A 15,282-nucleotide genomic window follows, 5' to 3' on the forward strand; every position below is an offset into this window, starting at 1 on the left:
AAGACAAATTGGGTCTCTGTCTGTGATATTATTAGTAGATGTTAAGTATGGGTTTCAGTCTCATGGAATGGGTTTTCAAACTTTAATAGTAGTATATATGATAAATTAATGAGACTCATTCTAGTATAATAGCAATGAGCAGTTCAGTATGGATTGGGTTTCAGTCTTATGGAATAGGTTTCAGTCTATTATTACTTTTCCATGCAGATCAATCATTGGTCGTAATAGAGCTCTATTTATAGAGAATTGCTTAAGTTTTCTCTGTGTAATGCCATTTATCTCTCTCGTCAATGTTCTTCCTCAAGGCAAGCATAATAATAATATGTATTATATATATTATCACAATATCATTTTGGAGGGAATTATATATTTTATCTAGCAGCTGTTCTATGATATTAAATGGTGTGGCTCAATTTTTGAAAGAATTTATTTATTTCTGGGAAAAATTTAGAGTGAATGTATATATATATGGTTGCTTTGTGGCCATTTTGAAACATTTAGCTTAAGTATTCACTCTAAATTTTTCCCACAATAAGTATATTTTTTTCTAAAATTTAATTTGAAATTTAGCATGTGAAATTTACACATTAAAATTATTTTCTTTTCTCAATGCAGTATGGATTACAAGAACTGAGGTTAAGATTTAGAACTAGATTATCGATATATTTATACAAACAATACATGGAGTGGGTGAGTTTGTTAACTTATTATGTCAATTAATACTTGATACTGTCATTTTAGAGGTTTTACATTTTACAAGATGGCCAATTTGGATAATAGAATTGCTAATGCTGATCAGTTGCTCACACAGGTATTACGTATTTAGTTCACAGTCTTTTAAATTCTCTCTCTCTCTCTCTCTGTGTGTGTGTGGTGTGTGTTGTGTGTGTGTATGTGTGTGTGTCTCTCTCTCTCTCTCTAGGATGTTGACAAGTTTGTGATACATAACTGAACTGTATTCTAACATAAGCAAACCATTATTAGACATGTGTCTTTATTTCTATCGTCTTTCAAGTAGTATCGGAGTTCAAGGTCCATTTATAATGTTAGCATATTTGGCCTTCTCTGGATTATTACTAACAACGTAAGCTAATATAATAATATTAATTAATATTAATTAATTAATATTAATTAATATTAATTAATATTAATAATATTTAATTATTAATCATAATTACAAGAGTTCTTTGTTTTAATATTTACTGTCACTGTACAATTATATATCAATTTGTACCAGTTTTGTAAACTCTAATTTTTTTTGTTGTCTTCCTTTACTATTGTTTTATCAAATTTGATAAAATAATCTCTTACACTATTCCTCTGCAGGGTTTCATTTAGAAAAATAGACAGGGGGGGGGCAAGACTCTAGCAAGGGGGGGCAAATGCCCCCCCCCCCCCCCCCCTCCCCCCTAAATGGAAACCCTGCTCTGTCTAACATTCGTTTCTGTTTATTTTATTTATTGTCTGTCTTTCCTGTTTTTAGGTTACGAGCTCCAGTAGGTGGTATGACTATAAAGGAACAACAACTAGAGGGTACACTACGTTATGTTAATTCACGTGTTATATACAAATAGGTACACAAATCACATGATTGTCATGTGACATTGCTAATTTTTGTAATACATATATAGTTTACCATAAATCAATATCATATGATTGTCACATGATTCCTGCTATGTTTTCTATTTAGTGAAGAAAATTTCATTTTATCAAGGCAGTGTTAATGAAAGACTTACAATTGAAAAAATACATTCAAACGATTAGTAAGTAAATAAGACCCAGTGTGAGTGTAAATGTGTTGATAGGACCAGTGTGATTGTAAATGTAATGATAGGATCTGGTATGACTGTAAATGTAATGATAGGACCCAGTGTGACAATAAATGCATTGATAGTATGACAATAAAAGGTATTACAGTAGTAGGATTGTAATAAAAGGTATTGATGAACCCAGTGTGGCAATAAAAGGTATTGATAGGACCCAGTATGACAATTAAAGGTATTGATAGGACCCAGTGTGACAATAAGAGGTATTGATAGGGTCCAGTATGACAATAAAAGCTATTGATAGGACCCAGTATGGCAAAAAAAAGCATTGATGAACCCAGTGGGGCAATAAAAGGTATTGATAGGAGTCATAGGACCTAGTATGACAATTAAAGGTATTGATAGGACCCAGTGTGGCAATAAAGGGTATGATGGACCCATATGGCAATAAAAGGTATTGATAAGACCCAGTATGACAATAAAAAGATATTGATAAGATAATAAAATGTATTAATAATCATACCTATTGATGATCATGATAGCCTGTTGCTATTATGACGAAACTGGTTGTCTTCTTTAGTATATGATATATATATATATATATCTAATTAAACCCACCTTACTAGTTTTGTTTACTTGTTCTAATTTGTTCAATTAATGAAGGAAATGCACTTACATGTGTTCACCATTAAGTGGTTTCTCATGTACCCATACATATATATATGTACAACTAACATGTACCCATATATATGTACATGTACCCATATATAGGTACAAGTAAACATGTACCCATATATATGTGCATGTACCCATATATATGTACATGTACACTCCTTTTTAGAGGTTGTTATCATAACTTTATAGTAACCATAGTGAAATAGTGCACTTTATAACCACTTATTTTAATTTGTTTTATATGTACATGTATTTTTATATCTACATATATTTTACATGTCATCTGAACTCAAGTCTGTAAGCAATTTGCAATTCATTAATAATTCAACTTTTTGACCCTATAGTTTATAATCTCAAAATATCAAAACATCAAGTCCTATGTTTCAGTTCTATATTTTAAAACCCTAATTCTCAAGCCTATGTTTTCAGTTCTATATTTTAAAACCCTAATTCTCAAGCCTATGTTTTCAGTTCTATATTTTAAAACCCTAATTTCAAGCCTTTGTTTTCAGTTTTAAACCCTATTCTCAAGCCTATGTTTTCAGTTCTATATTTTAAAACCCTAATTCTCAAGCCTATGTTTTCAGTTCTATATTTTAAAACCCTAATTCTCAAGCCTATGCTTTCAGTTCTATATTTTAAAACCCTAATTCTCAAACCTATATTTTCAGTTCTATCTTTAAAACCCTAATTCTCAAACCTTATATTTTAAGTTATACAATTCTTATATTGCTGACATTAGCTATTGTTTCTATTTAAATAATGTTTATTTCATAGGTCAATCATCTTAGAAATGTCATCCATTTTCGATTTGCTATGGGCTTTATCGACAATCTTGTTGCTAAATGTAAGTATACATGTACATATACATGTATATGTACATGTACATGATAACATTACCGTGAATGTTATTGTTTAATGTAACTAAACATGATTATAATGTTACTATGTACGTATAATTGTGTAAATATAATGTTATTGTATAATCTATACATATAGCTATATATTACAGGTGTACCAATTTATAATAACCACTCTACTGTCAATTGTGTGATGAGAATTTGTTATAGCATGCATCCATTTCATTTTTTTCATATATCCATTCATTCACTCTATGCATCCATTTCTTTTTTTCATATATCCATTCATTCACTCTATGCATCCATTTCATTTTTTCATATATCCATTCATTCACTCTATACATCTATTTCATTTTTTCATGTATCTATTTGTGTTTAGTATCGTCCATTTCTTTCACAGATATTGCTACACTTGTAGGATATTTTGCCGTCAGTCGGCCATTTTTAAACTGTCCAATCCTCGACATTTGAACAGCTCCTATCACGACATTATGCTGGTATAAAAATATCTTATTAGTATTTATGACCTAGTAACCATGGCAATATTCAATTATAGGATTATTATAGAAGTGGTCGAATGTTGGTACGTATGGCAGAGGCTATTGGACGACTGACACTTGCCGGACGTGAATTAACTCGTCTGTCTGGTTTTACAGCTCGTGTACACGAGTTAATGGTTGTATTGAGAGAGTTACATAAGGGTATATACAGTAGAACAATGGTGTCCTCCTCCAATGAGAAAACTAAAGATGGTACATTATATATTGTCTGCTATCTCCCTTTGTTGCCTTATAGCAAAATACTTTATGGGACATGTAGCTTAATAATTAACCAAGCTTTCTTTCATAATAGTTTTTTGAATACCAAAGCTTTTGGTTTGAAAAGAAGTAGAATAATTGTAAAATTAGGAGGTAATGTGGACTCTACTGGGCTTGAAGCACTGATATATTGAACAATATATACTCACAGCTCTACTATCTGATCTATTAGCCAGCTGAGTCTAGCCCTATTCTCCTCTGTAGGTTTTTTACTAGATAGTTTATATATCTGTCTATCAGTTCATATCTATTTAGTTATCATACATCTTTTTGTCATATATATATAGATATCACAGAACCCTCTGTGGCGCTTGTACCCGGTAATGGAGAAATTATTGAAGTGGATCACCTCATTAGGGTATGGGACACAAAAACATGTTTTACTTGTTATAGAACTCGTTTTATAAACAGGTTTGAGCATGTTCCATTGGTTACTCCTAATGGGGATGTTTCTTGTCAAAGATATGAACTTTGAGGTATTTTTTTCCATGATGTAATGATGATGTAATGGTCGATAGGTGGTTATGGTAACAGTAAGAGATAGGTGATGCAATGATGATGTTAATGATTATGTAATGATTTTTAGTTAGATGGGTATTTTTATATTTTTCAGGTCCGTTCTGGTATGAATGTTTTGGTATGTGGCCCCAATGGTTGTGGAAAGAGTTCTCTTTTTAGAATATTAGGAGAAGTAAGTTAATAAAATGATTTTATATGACTAAATCATCAATTACTACATTATGTAGTAGTAAAATATGCATGTTTGAGTCATTTTAACCATCCACTCCTTCCATTTATAAATCCATCTATCTGTCTAACCATTAATTCATCCATCCATCCATCTATCTGTCTATCTAACCATTAATTCATCCATCCATCCATCTATCTGTCTATCCATTTAACCATTAATTCATCCATCCATCTATCTATTCAATACATAATCAAATTTTAAAAATTAGCATTATGTAGTTGTGGTCAAAGGTTGTTCCACTCTCTTAATATAATTATTGCTAAACACACCCAGTGTAAACTTTCTTGGTATCCTCATCTGGTCAAACTAGACAGTAACTTGTATAGTGGTTTATAATATAATGTTAGTATGTAGTAAATGTAATGTAATATACTTGATAATATATTACTAATGGATATATATAGTAGTTACTATTTGAGTATCAATAACATGATATTGACCGTTACTAAAAATGCGGTCACTAGTAAGTTACTAGTGAATATTAGTACTTACCACAGTGACCTAGGATAGTCACCATTAGTAAGTTCTAGACTAGTAAACATCAATACTTATCACAGTGACCTAGGATAACTACCATTAGTAAGTTTCTAGACTAGTAAACCTCAATACTTATCACAGTGACCTAGGATAGCTTACCATTAGTAAGTTCTAGACTAGTAAACATCAGTACTTATCACAGTGACCTAGGATAGCTACCATTAGTAAGTTCTAGACTAGTAAACATCAGTACTTATCACAGTGACCTAGGATAGCTACCATTAGTAAGTTCTAGACTAGTAAACATCAGTACTTACCACAGTGACCTAGGATAGTTACCATTAGTAAGTTCTAGACTAGTAAACATCAGTACTTATCACAGTGACCTAGGATAGCTACCATTAGTAAGTTCTAGACTAGTAAACATCAGTACTTATCACAGTGACCTAGGATAGTTACCATTAGTAAGTTCTAGACTAGTAAACATCAGTACTTACCACAGTGACCTAGGATAGCTATCATTAGTAAGCTCTAGACTAGTAAACATCAGTACTTACACACAGTGACCTAGAATATCTACCATTAGTAAATTGTTTTAATTCTCTAGACTGTAGTATACTAATGTTGTGTTAATCCCCCCTATTGACAAGAGATATATGTGAAAAAAATTTCAATAATAATTATACCACTTGTGTCTGGTACATTGTTTATTATAATATAATATACCCCATTCTCTCAGTTTGGCTATATAGTTTCTATTCATCTACTAATTTCATTCTTATAATTATATACTTTTTAGTTATGGCCTCTATTTGGTGGTAAAATGACAAAACCTCATAGAAGTAAACTTTTTTACATTCACAGGTAAGATACTTTAAATAATTAATGCCACGCCTTATTTGTTTGCCCTCTGTTGTCATAGCGACCGTACATGACTCTAGGTACGTTAAGAGATCAAGTTCTCTATCCAGACACTCAGGACGATCACACAACGTAAAGGAATATCAGATGAAGTCTTAGATGAATATTTAAGAAAGTCACTTGAAGGATATTATAATGTTTTTCTTTATCCATTAGTTCTTTTTGTCCATCCATCCATTCTCTGTCTGTCATCTATCTATTAATCCATTCATTATATTGGAATTAATAGATAGATAGATATTTCTAAAATGGATACATGTGATATCACACAAACCACTCAATTAGTTTAGAAATCACTGAAACCGGTCAAACTAGTTTAATTGAGTCACTGAAACTGGTCAAACTAGTTTGTTGAGTCACTGAAACTGGTCGAATAAGTTTTGTTAAGCTCCATTACGGTAGAAATTAAATGTTACTGATTTAATTACTTATAATAAACATAATTCGATTAAACTTTGTCTCAGGACAGTTAATACTAGTCTCTGTTGACTACATTATTACTAAATTAGGTAATATAATAATGGCATTATTTCATCATCTTTTGTTATCTCTGTTAACTATACATATAAGAACATATAACAGTAAGAAATATGTCAACAATGTTTGTCATATGATTGTCACGATAATACTCCCTCTTGGTATTGAACATTCTTGGTTGATAGTCATGTAGCATTTACAAGGTTTAATACATATTCATGTATCAGACCTTGTAAATTAAACACGTGTGCTTTGAAAGTACCAGATGTTTGATTTAAAGTGTTGTATTCTCTGTTTGTTTGGTGTGAATTGTATCATCTATTGTTGTTAAATCCTCTTAAACTGTGCAGGTGTTATTTTGGTAATATTTCACTTCATAATTAATGTAATTTATTATAATAACATGTGGTTAGTTTTAAAATTGTTTATTTAAAAAGGTCATAAAATACAAACACTGAACTAGAGGAATCCATTGTACATATTAGAAAAGTTACAAGTCTCAATTTGTTAATTGAATTGTCTGTGGGAGTGGCTTGTATCATTAGAAATTAACTCGAACAATTGAGACTCAAATATCCTATAATTGTATAGCATATGGTCGTTACTATGTGCAGTTTATTTTGACTTATAGTACACTAGCTTATTAAGAACCTTATCCCATTATAGTAATAACTGCTAGACTTTGAAATGATATGACACCTTTATCTATAATACTATTGTCTAGAGTATTAACCAGACGGTCTCTCTGTCTCTTTAAACACACTGAACATCACTAGAACAAGTAAACAAAAAGCTAACAGTGTACGATGTGATGTTGTTCGTAGTGATAACAACCAGTTAACAATTAGGCTACATGTCATATGACACTAGACAATGTGATATCTTTCACAGTGATAACAATTGGTCACATTCATGTCATGTGACATATCATATGACAGTCTATAGTGTGACTGAAGGAAATTATTGGGAAGATACACTTAATTGTCATTAAAGAAAATTGTATTACAATCTTTCAAAATAGTAAATATTTATATAGTTTTTTGTTATCTGTATTTTAATAGTTTATAATAATATAATATAATTGTTTTACTTTCAGTGACAACATTAAATATAAAGTCTGTCTAGACATGATACAATTATTATAACCTTTCTTATTGAGTAGCTAGAATAACCCTCTCATCGTCCTCCTCCTCTTCTTCTGGCAATAGTTACCTTTATACAATAACACTATCTTACTAAGTGTAGGAAATAGACTTCCTCATAATATACTATAATAATTATGTTGTTAATTGATTAGTATTCTTAGAAATCACATTTGACGTTTTGTAGGTTCTCCCCCTCTTTTAGGTAGGTTCATGTATAGACTGAATATAAGCACTTAACAATATCTTAACACTTTGTAGTCCAAACAAATTGTTAATAATGTTTGTTGTAATAATATTAACTGTTTATATGGACATTGGCACAATCTGTATTTAAATAGGTCTGTTTAAGGACATATTCATGAGAAATGGTTGGCTTCTGTTTTGAAATGAATTATTATATTTCTCTTAGTATTAAATGTTTACTACAATTGTGTGTGAATGTGTCTTTGTGTGGTTTATGATGATAAGTAGTATGGTAACTGTGGGGAGAGAGAGAGAGAGAGAAAGAGAGGAGAGATTTCCCAAACTGTTGAAGGAATTGTTGATGTTTGAACTATACACAGTAAATATGTCCTCTGCAAATAACATGTACACATACAAGAAATAGCTTTCACATAATATCAATGTAGTAATAATTTGATTATAAAAGTACCTTATACTTTGATGTAATTGGATAATAATATCATATATAGTGTATAGTAGGAAGTGATCTTTGTGTATTGTAATGTTATATATGTAACAAACTATAAACAATGAGATGAATGATGCAACATATAGATAATTATATCACATATTCATTACTAATAGTGTCATGTGAAGCTTGTGATATTCATTTGTTCAAACACAATACAAGCTGTTATTAACACACATTGTTCACACATGTTAATACCAACCACATGCATGCATCTGGTTGTTACTTTGTTGTGATCACACCTATTTATATATCAAGGTGTTGTTTTAAGTTAGTATTTCTTTTTCTAGGGTCCAACTTTACTATCTACTTGAACGAGAAAAATGGGTGGGACAGTGTTCAGGTAGAATTTAATGATGTGGTTGAAATCTATAATGTTGTGTTACTGTTATAGGATTGGATGGATGTATTAAGTGGAGGAGAAAAACAAAGGATGGCTGTAAGTCTCTTATTTACTGACCTGTATATTGCAGTGATTCTCTCTGTCTCTCTTTCTCTCTCTAGATGGCTAGATTGTTCTATCATCAACCCCAATTTGCTATTCTTGATGAGTGCACTAGTGCGGTTAGTGTCGATGTTGAAGGATTTATTTATTCCCATTGTCGTGAGGTTTGTTTATTTGTTATTATCAACTTAAATATTTAATATACAACTTATCTATTTGCCATCCCATCCATTTAATCACTATCCATTAATCAATTCATTAAATCTATTCATCCATTGCTTCATTGTATTCATCCATTGTTTCATTGTATTCATCCATTGCTTCATTGTATTCATCCATTGCTTCAATTGTTTTCACATCTATTGTTACAACTATATACACTTAATACCCAATCTTGTCTTGATTTTAGTAAAGCACTGCTATGTACTGTCTCCACTAGAAACACTTCCTGTCATTGTTCTATCACCCTAATTGTCTAAAAAGCTGGACATTTACATAACTATCATAGCATATGTACTGGCCTTAGACAATAGACATTAGTTTACTACAGTTATCTGGAGTGTGAGTGTGTGGTGTCTGTGTTGGATGTGTTGTCTTAGGAATATTAGTTGCCGTGGTGAGATGGGATAAGGTCAAAACTTGAGTTTGAGTAATGGATGTTAGTGGATTAATACCTTTTGTGTGTGACTTCATGTTTTGAGGATATTTTTTAATTATCATCTGTGTGGTGTTAAATGTATTAGCTCTCTCTCTCTCTCTCTCTCTCTCTCTCTCTCTCTCTCCTCTCTCTCTCTCTCTCTTTCTCTCTCTCTCTCTCGCTCTCGCACACGCACACATAAACACAGAAAGGAATAACATTGTTTACTGTGTCACATCGTAAATCACTATGGAAACATCATGAAGTGAGTTTTTTTTACATTAGCTAAATTAAGAAATTATAATCCCCTTTACATACGTTAATAACATTTATAAACTTTCCATAATAACATTCAACAGTCCCTCAACAGACCTTAGTTAACTACTAATGAATATATATATATAGATAGATAGATATTATTGAGAACTACAGTTATTATTGGTTATCAACTTGTCAACATGTCTGAGATCTCTAGTGATTGCCTACCCTGCCAGCTGGTTATTATCTTATCAAAGGATAGGATAATTCAGCTGGTCTATATGTTTCTGTTTATGTATATTTGAAGATAGTGTTAACAATAGATTGTTGGAAGTAGGAAAGAATGACAATGGGAGTGATAATAATTATGATTGTGTTGTGAAATACTAATGACTCTCTCTCTCTCTCTCTCTCTCCTCCTCTCTCTCTCTCTCTCTCTCTCTCTCTGCTCCATATGTAATGCAACTTGATGGTAGAGGTGCATATGAATTTAAACAGATCGATTCTTCTACTGAAGAATTTGGATCATAAAGCTTAGTATTAAGATGTAGTCATTATTAATTTATATTATTGTTGTTTTATTGTGTGAAAATGTAATATTTAATAATTTTGTAGTTTTATTGTGTATTATCTATTTATTGTTTTAATTATTCTATAACTTTTGTAAATTTTTAGTCTGACAATTATTTTTTGAAAGTACTGATGTAGTGGGAATGTTCTAGAAATGGCCTCACCTGTTTGATGTTATAATTTCAAAATCTTAGATAAAGTGAATGTTTACTTAAATAAAGTAAGTTACTTTCAGAAGTCTTATAAAAATATTGTAGCTACTCACGTGTATACAATATAACTCGTATATTAACAAGGTTTTGCAAACCTGACGGGTGACTTTTGAGGAGAGCTAATTTAGACTTCCTTACAAAACAATACGTGATGATTAATTCATTACTTCGCGCCACAATACAGGTTTTGCCGGTATGTATTATGGCGGTATAAAAGATAGTGATAGAGACGATAATAGCTTCTAGGAATGTGTTTGCTATACTAACAGAGAGTAAGTCAAAGGGAAGAGAAGCAGAAAAAGAAGTGGTGTCGTCGTCTATCCAGTTTTAAGACCTAGTCGCGTTTTGTTTGCTGAATTAGCACTCTTGCAGCTGGAAAGAGAGAAACGATAAGACAGCTATTACGAGTATTTCTAAGTTGACTATAACTATAGCTCTCGCTTTATTGTCTAAAGATTATAGTTATAAATATATCTATTTTAAGTCATGACGACAAGTATAGTGCTAGTATCAATGTTATTGATGTGTTCTATCCATCGAGAGACGATTGGTGAGTTTCGTTTTCAAAGACAATAGTTATAATATTCACTGTCGAAAGCCGTACGAATTAAGTCCTCTGGGATTTGTAGCAAAGTGTATTAAAAGTCAAAAATATTATAATGGCTGTTAGTAAGCCTAACATGATCACCAAGATATATTTTTTCAAGCTTAGAAAGTCAATCGATTTAAATGATCTTTTGCCATAATCTCACTGAAAGAATGTAATAGACTACTGTTTCAGTATCACATTGTATGAGTATAATTATATTCATTTGTCTAAGAGTTAGTAGGTCTATTACTATAGTTTTTAACTTGTAATCGTCCTTTCTCCTTCCTCAGCTCAACCTATCAAATTAGATCTTGATATCAAAGAAGATGGTAACACAGAACCTCAGACAGCAATCATGGTCGAGAACAATAAAGAACGATCTATTACTTTATCACCTGGACGATCATATGACATTGGATGTACTTCGTCTGCTGGATTTAATACTAACGATAATAAAATGGTTTACTGTGAACCTTGATAGTACACTAACCTCTATAACAGAAAATACTCCAGCATCTAATAACGAGTCAGCTGTCTACATGTTCCAGCCAAATCCTGATGATAATAACAGATGGATTCTGAGATTACAGAACTTCGCTAGCTCTATGACAAACACATATGTTTGTATATCACCTACTCTCAACAAATCTCTGACTATCAATGAAGGTACTATTAATATTAATACATTACTGAGAGCAAGTACAGTAAAATAGTGGATCGATGAAAAAGAATCTTTGTTTGTTTGTTTTAAGATCTTGTGTTAGCAACCGTTTTGTTTATTATGGTAATACAAGGGCATGGTATATTGATGTAAGAAGGCTTTAAGTGTAAAATGTAATTGAAGAGATATCATAACTTGTGAACTATGTCATCATCATTGATGTAATAAACTTGGATGTGTTTGTTTTTTTCTCTCTTTCTCTATCAGGTAATCCCTCTGTGATTGCATCAGATAACACTCTTGTCTTTATTCATGGTGATGCTAACACTAGACTATTCTCAATATTTATCTCGGGCAATCCTAAACCAGATATATCCACTGTTGTCTGGATGCACAATGGGAATATTATCACAAATGGCTATCTAGAAATTATAAATATAATAGCATCGAAAGGAGAATTAACATTTGATGGAGAGTTTGATTTCAAACATGCCGGTGTATATACTGTTAATGTTACTAATCAATTTGGTCAGCAACAGACTTTTTCACAATTTGTCATTCAAGGTGAGTCTTAAGAAACATTTTAATAGTATTTTGACATTACTGTGAATAGACTTGCTTCCTTGATGCCCACTGATGCCATTGTCCCAAAAATCATAACTCATTCTGTGTATAACTAATCGTGTATCCTGTTTACATGCCATCCGCCCACCTTTTTTTCCATATATGGTCATTTGTTTACATGCCTTGTGCAACTGGTTATCAAAACCTGTTAAGTGGCCACTAGTGATCCAATTACTTACATAACTGAAGACATGTAATTGGATATTGCATCAGTGCTAATAAATGCCATTACTGTAAAATGTAAACAATGTCTAGCTACTATCTATACTATATAGGTTTGTTGCTATCCTATAGTATAAACTATTATGTTATATACTACCATTGCTATGAGTACTATAGGAATCCTGTTCTTAATACATTGTTAAGACTGTTGCCTCAATTCTTCCTTTTAATACCTAAACAATCATTATAGCTATATTCATAACATTGATCGCTGTGTAGCTACATTCCCCAAACACTTTACATAATGGAGGAAGACTGGATGCGAGCCTAGCCACAATATTTAGTAGATGTTTTGGTAATTCATTTAGATGGAAGACAACATCATGAAAGCGTTAAATGCTATGACATAATACTTTGTTTATCTGGCAGTAGTAGGAGTTCTAGGGTATTGCCATAGTTGTTTGTAATTATATACTTCTTTGAAAGTTTATATGTCAACAATGAATGTTTTAGTCTTGTTACTTTCCTTGTGTTGCCTATATGATTGAGGTGTGGACATTTTGAATACATATTAGACAATACTACTAGTTAACATGTTGTTCTCTCTCTCTCTCTCTCTCTCTCTCTCTCTCTCTCTCTCTCTCTCTCTCTCCTCTCTCTCTCTCTCTCTCTCTCTCTCTCTCTCTCTCTCTCTCTCTCTCTCTCTCTCTCTCTCCTCTCTCTCTCTCTCTCTCTCCTCTCTCTCTCTCTCTCTCTCTCTCTCTCTCTCTCTCTCTCTCTCTCTCTCCTCCTCTCTCTCGTCTCTCTCTCTCTCTCTCTCTCCTCCTTAGCATCTCCATTCACTCTGTCGTCTTCACAAAGTCAACCTATCATAATTGGTGATAATGTCGCTCTCACTTGTATAGACTCTCAAGGATCACCAAGCCCCCTTTTTTACTGGTCTACAGATGCGACTAATATTATAGATGGTATTGGTGGTTACAATATTGAGACTGTTAACACTAATACATCAATACTGACTATATCAAATACTATGTTTAATCATAGTGGAAGATACAGATGTAAAGCTGTAAATGAGGCTGATCAAACTTCTGAGTATTATACATTGGAAGTGTTATGTAAGTAACTGAAATGTTCACTGTCTTAATGCGAGTGGTAGCTAGTCTAAGTTACTGTTGTTAGATGTTTACTAATCTAAGGCTTACTAATGGTAACTAAACTATGTCACTATAGTAAGTAACATTAGTCTAGAAATCTTGTAGTAATTTCCTTTCTAAGCAAGCCTAAATATTGACATTTGTTTGCTCACTAGACAAACCTCAGTATACTAATGTTGCTATGAATACTGTACTTGTGTGGGTGGTACTTTGCAACATAATTCATATGTAATTTGAGTGTCTACTAGACCACAAGCATTTTATATATTCATCTTGTTTAATAAACTTGAGTAGAGTCATGGGATTGTGGTTCTCATAGTCTATCTCATTCCACTTGGAAATACCACCCACTAATAGATCATAGACAAAACAACTTTGATAGCTTCATGTGACTTGGAGGATCTTAGATAACATTTTGGGGGTGTATCTTGTGCTAAGCATACTTGGGGTATAGCAATGGGATGGTTTCCCTTTACTGAGATGTATATAATAGTGTTATCATATATAGCTACCCCATTCTCTTAACTGTAATATAATGCCAAAATCCCACAGTCATGAACTGTCCCCTTTTCATTTCATCCTTTTGTGCTCTATCCAATTATTCCAGCTGTGTCCTGTTGTGACAATATGTTAAATGGGAGTGTCCTTCTCTATTAATCATACCATCTGTTTACACAATTAACAAATTACCACAATATATTTTAAAATATAACCTCTTCTTTTTACAGTGCCAACTCCCTCTATCAATTCTCTTACTGTATCACCATCTTCTGGACCTCTATATGCTGGAAGTCAAGTGATGCTTACATGTCAGGGGACTCTTCAAGACACGTCCTTTTATTCTGGTTCTCTCTCCGCTAACTTTACATGGAAGAAAAATGGCGTCGAAGTCTTGGAGTCTGGTGATGTCACAATTAGTGCAAGTCATAATGGAGGGCTTACCTATTCAAGTACCCTGTCGTTAAGTCAAGCAAGTATTGTTCAAGACAACGGTAGTTATATTTGTGAATTGAAAAAACAGTGTCTGGAAGTTTTGTTAGCTCCGTAGTGACGTCACCTGTGACACCTCTAAGGATTGAAGGTACATTAAATACATCAGTATTAAGCAAGAAAAGAATTTTATAGCAATTATTATAATTACATAGACATGTATTGTTGTAATCTTATAATATAAACGTGTGTTAATTTCAATCATATCATCATTATCAGTATTGTTATCTTGGTAACACTACTTTAACAAATATTTTTATAACGCCTTCTGCCTTATTAATATTATTATGTAAAACTGCCAAGAAATTGTAACAAATTTTAATTGAAGACATGTAACTATACTATTTGTAGGAGTAAGCATATTTACTATATAGCAGATTTGTGGTACCAGAGAAA

At 32.2% G+C, this 15,282-nt stretch overlaps 1 pseudogene; it reads left to right on the forward strand.

Annotated features, from left to right (window-relative positions):
• Positions 1-609: 609 nt before the first annotated feature.
• Positions 610-10,452, forward strand: LOC121391246 (annotated as a pseudogene).
• Positions 10,453-15,282: the final 4,830 nt, after the last annotated feature.

Source organism: Gigantopelta aegis, unplaced genomic scaffold (genome assembly GCF_016097555.1).
Source record: "Gigantopelta aegis isolate Gae_Host unplaced genomic scaffold, Gae_host_genome ctg1976_pilon_pilon:::debris, whole genome shotgun sequence".
Lineage (NCBI taxonomy): Eukaryota > Metazoa > Mollusca > Gastropoda > Neomphalida > Peltospiridae > Gigantopelta > Gigantopelta aegis.